Source organism: Petaurus breviceps, unplaced genomic scaffold (genome assembly GCF_028583685.1).
Source record: "Petaurus breviceps papuanus isolate PSGF00001 unplaced genomic scaffold, PetGlider_PUasm1.0 84, whole genome shotgun sequence".
Lineage (NCBI taxonomy): Eukaryota > Metazoa > Chordata > Mammalia > Diprotodontia > Petauridae > Petaurus > Petaurus breviceps.
Genome location: NW_027186645.1, coordinates 8,078,372 through 8,083,905, shown reverse-complemented (window position 1 = coordinate 8,083,905; position 5,534 = coordinate 8,078,372).

The window sequence follows — 5,534 nt, the reverse complement described above, 5'->3', positions numbered from 1 at the left end:
CATTTATCTTCAGCTTTTGTAGACTTAGTTTCTCTCACCTCCTCACTGAAAGATTAGCAAGTGATCAAGGTATAGCTACTTCTGAGGCTTTAAGCACCCACAAAGTCTGAGACATTTAGACTTCATGTAGCTGGGACTTTTTATGTTTCTAGATTACCAGGAAACTGAATTAGGGAAAGTAGGGTCAATAAGGTCCCAGGGGCAGTTTTGTCTTGGGCCTATCCCATGTTGGAAACAAGAGGGGTAGTGTAAGATCCAGTCAGGTTCAGGGAGGAGGGTGGGAGACAGTTTAGTCTTCTTTTAGGTAATGCCTCTTCATGTTGAGGGTGGGAAGAAAAAAGGGAAACATTGGTCCCATCACAGGGAATAATAATTCTCAGGCTATGTACACCTCACATGGTTGTGATGAAGGTACTTTGTAAACCTATCCTATTCCCCCTATCCTCTATTATGTAGGGCTACATTATAATCATTCACCTTTGTTTATCTTATGATAGACACCCTAGGGGATTCTACAGCAAGGCAGGCACTCTCACAACCATCCCAAAGGGCTCAGAACATCTCCCTTCCCATACAAGAAATAACAGCTGATAAGAAGTATTCTTCCATATTTTAAACACAACCACTAAAAGATTCATGAAATGCAGGTTATGTTAAAAAGGTGTTTCAGTTTGATGCATACCTGATTATGGATGAAGGGGTCATGTCTCTCCATACTTAAATTGGAATTATGAATTTCCGTTTCAAAGTCTCCTGGCCCACAGTGATTAAAAGGGGAAAAAAAGTTGTTAGCATGCAAAAAATTTTTACTTACTCATAAATGAATTCTCAAAGCCAAAAATCAATGAGTATTATAAGTAGAAGTTGGTCAGTGACTAGGTGGGCCAGTTGGGGAATGACTAGTCCAGGGGTGGGGAGCCTGTGGCCTCAAGGCCACATGTGGTCCTCTAGATCCTCAAGGGCAGCCCAATCCAAAGTGCCACACTTGAGCACCTAGAAGACCACATGCGGCCTCAAGGCCACAGGCTCCCCACCCCTGGACTATGCCATGGAAACAAAATATATCAAAGGGTCAGTGAAAAAGGGGAAATATAGGTAGCAGATCTGATAGAGTATAAAGAGTACTGAATGTGAAGAAAGAGGACCTAGTTTCAAATCTTTGCTCTTTCATTTACTACCTTTGATGCCTTTTGTTAACTCACCTTCACAACGCCTGTTTCCTCATCTGTAAAATTGGAGGTGGGGTAGAGAATAAAGTAGATTAATTAGAAGATCCTTTCTACCTCTAAATCTGTTTTATTATAGAAGATCCTATGTTCTTATGAGTAGAAAAAAAATCCAGAAAAGTGTGAAGTTGGGGCCAGGTAGATCTGGCAACAGGCAACAGATAAAGGTCCCAAAACACAATGTCAGGTGTCTGACATAGAGATCCATACAGGTAAGAAATGAAACATCAGGAATGTCAGGGACAAGAAATTTTGACCTAGTCCCAGGGGCTGGTGTTCAAGGACAGTATTTCTAGTCTCTGGAAGTACTGGTGAAGCAAGTCCCAGTGACTACCAAGTGGTCCTAGGAAAACAGAGGAACTGGACAGGAAAACAAGATAGAGACTCAGCCCTTGTAGGAGACTGTTTACAAAAAAATAAAACTAAGAGCTTGATTACTAGAACCATGATATGAGGTGATATCAGGACCAGAAGAATGATTCACTTGATACTGAAATAGTCATCTATAAGTCATGGACTCCTGGGCAAGAAACAAAAAACTGGAGACAATAGAGGCTGATCTTTCATCACTGCTGCCAGCAGTTGTATATGGTGAAAGGCATCGGTGAAATTCCTTCACTGAGCCTGACCTCAAAGGGCAGAAGCTTTGATCAATCAATCCTGTTCCCACTCATAGACCACTCAGTTATCTTCACATCTACTGCCCTGAAACCAGTTATAGATGAAGAAATCATTGGCCTCTTCCCTCAAGGCTCACAGCTCAGCATACTGGGAGAACTTGCCAGGACTATGTACTGCTCAGGATGTCCCACTTTACTGGATAATTGGTCACCTAAGTCCAGGGGCACCTTCCTCTTCAATAGCAATCAGAGCCATCAGTGAACATGATATTCTACACCATGTCTCCATGCCAATATACTTGCTATCTCCTATTCCTGGAATGCTTTGCCCCCTCAATTCTACTTTATTTTCCTGGCTTCTTTTAAGACTCAGCTCACATCCCACCTTCTGCAGATCTTTCATAGTTCCCCTAACTGTTAGCTTTTCTCTTCCATATACCTTTCATCTCCTTTGCATATGTCTTGTATGTGCCTAGTTATTTATACATTTTCTTCATCATTAGAATGTACATTTCTTGAGGTAAGGAACTATTTTTGCCTTTCTTTGTATTCCAAGTGCTTAGCACATAGCAAATGCCTGATAAATATTTATTGACTGACTGGCTTCCAAAAAGAAAAAAAGACAAGAGAAATGAACACCAGGATTAACACAATATCTGAGAAAAAGTTTGAAATGTGTGGATTAAGGATTCATATATAGGAATGATGGGCATGTGGCCAAGGATAGAGCACATCTAGTGAGAACCAGAAAAAATATATATATTAGTCTGGATACTTATGAAGCTGATTAAGAAAACTTTTACTTGAAAACAGAGTAGGAGGGCAAAAACTGCTCACATACATCTGCTAAGCTAAATACCACACAGAGTAGCAGATATAGGATAGAAAAGGATATCATTGGAGAGAACCATTAATTCATGGAAACTAATATTCAATAAAAAGGGTCAATGATCATACTCAGACCCCATATCTACACATGAATGTTCAGAGTTAAGATTAATAAACCAAAGGCCAGTGAGGAGATCTTAATGTAAAGAGGCAAATTCAATCTCATAGGTGAGATAGGACTCCACTGGAATATGGTGATGAGAGATTGACCTTTATTCAAAAGGAACAGATTTGATCAAAGGGACAGGAGAGCTATAAAACAAAGGAATACATAAAAAAATACAATCCTATAAGGAAATCCATGAGTCAGGGGAATGGTGGAGGTCATTTGGGCAAAGATCAATGGTGGTAGAAATGAAAGCATTTTTGTGATGGAAATATATAACAAAGCTGCTAACCAGAAAGAGGAAATGAATAATTATTGAAGTAAACAAATAACAAATTGTAAAGGAGGCATGATATAATAATATTGATGGAGGGCTTCAGCTGTCCAAACATCTACTAGCATCTTCTCTGCTAATACAACTTTGCCTTGTATTAACGATAATTTAATTTTTTAAAAGATGTAGGAAGTAACAAATGGATTATTCTAGATGTGATTATCGCCAATAAGGAGGAACTGGTTGCCAAAATATAAATGATAGGAACCTTGGGAAAAAGTAACCATACCATCTTATTATTTAGGATAGATAAGGAAGGAAAAGATTGGCAGAGTTTAACATGCACTCTAGATTTTGTAAGAGCAGATTCCAAAAAAAATTCAGAAGAGGATAGTTAACTTTTCATGGCTTAAAAAATTCTATAGAAAAAAGTCAGCTCAAGATTGGATGTTCATTTAAAAATGCTAATAAAAAACACAAATGATTCTAATGAAGAACAGGGAAGATGTCAATACAGACTAATGCGAGTGCCCAGGGAATTCATTGATCAACTTAGGTTATTAGAAGACTTGTACAAAGGATCATAAGCAAGGGCAGACAACCTAAAATGAATACAAAGGAGCATCATCATTTAAAAAAAAATGTTGCTTATGGTAAATCCCTGTAACAGTTAAGGATAACTATGAATACCATGAAAAGACTGCTCTACATGTATGTTTAGCTATGCTGGGGGTTAAAAGAATGTCGAGGACCATTGAGCACAGTGGATAAGATGATGATAGCCTATGACAGGGAGAAGGTAGGAATAATTTATCCTGTTTTCTCTAACAAGGAGGATGATTTTTTAGCCTGAGTCATATGATATTAGGCATAGGGTTTTTCAGTTATTTGTCCAAGTTCATATAATTGAGTTATTGGCAAACCAAGTGTCTTGACTCTTAGCAGATATACCTCATCATATACCTTTCTCTCTATTAAAGGCTCAAGCTTGGGCCTAGAATCCAAGACATGATGGTCTGTACGTCATATAAGCATGTGTATATGTCTGCCTTAGGGGATCTTGGCATACTTAGTAACTGTGTGACTCTCGGCAAGTTGCTTAACCTGTTTGCTGTAGTTTCCTCATCTGTAAAATGGGGATAATAATAAAAATGGGGATTGTTGTGAGGATCAGATGAGAGGATAATTGTAAAGTGCTTTGCACAGTGTTTAGCATATACATAGTAGGTGTTCAATAAATGTTTGCTACTATTAGTATTTCCTAAACCTTCCCATAATTAGCATTGGAAATGGAAGAATAAATAGGTGCATCAATTTACTGTGCATAACAATATTTTGTTATGTTCATTGTCCTCTGATTTAATGGAATTGGTACTAAAATTTTTTTTTTATCAATGACTTGGACAAAACTATACTGCCACTGCTACCATCTGTACTAATGCTACTGCTGCTGCTACTTTTACTAATACTAAGGGCTCTCTTTACATAAAACCTATGTGATAAAGGTAATAATAATTATGATGATGATGCTAATATAATAATCATTATGATGATAATTATCATAGCTAACATTTATGTAACACTGTGTACCAGATATTGTCCTAGGCATTTTACAAATATCAGCTCATTTAATCCTCACAAAAACCCTTCAAAAGTCTGGTAGTACAATTATCCTCATTTATTGACGTAACTGAGACAAACAGAGGCTCAGTGACTTGCCTAGGGTCACACAGCTAGTAAGTGTCAGAGACTGGTCTTGCTGTCTCCAGACCCGGTGCTCTATCCACTGTGAAACCTAGCTGCCTCATACAAGCATTATTACCCACACTTTGCAGATGAAGAAACAAAGGCTCTAGATGGTTAAATGATTTCCCAGGGTCACTGAAGCTAGTATGTGTCAAACCAGGACTAACTCATCTGGTTTCTGACTCTTAAAATGAATGATTTTTCTGTGATGTCATGCTGCCTTTTAGAAAAACAATAATAATTAAAATATATAAGAATAGCTTACATAGAGTTTTAAAAGGGTGCAATGGATAGAGCACTGGACTTAGAAAGTTTGATTGGAATATAGATCTCATAAAGGGATATAGTTTAAAAGGTATCTGGAAAAGTAGGTTGGAGTCACATTGTAGAGGCTTAAATACCAATCTGTATTTTACCCTGAGAGTAATGGGGAGTCAATGAAGGTTAAATGACTTGGCCAAAGTAACACAGCCCCTAAGTATCCTGAGTTCAAATCCAGTGTTAGACACTTACTAGCTGTGTGACCCTGGGCAAGTCACTTAATCCTATTTACCTAAGTTCCTCATCTGTAAAATGGACTGGAGAAGAACATGGCAAACTACTCCAGTATCTTTGCCAAGAAAACCCCAAATGGGGTAATGAAGAGTTGGGCAGGACTGAAAAAACAACAAAGT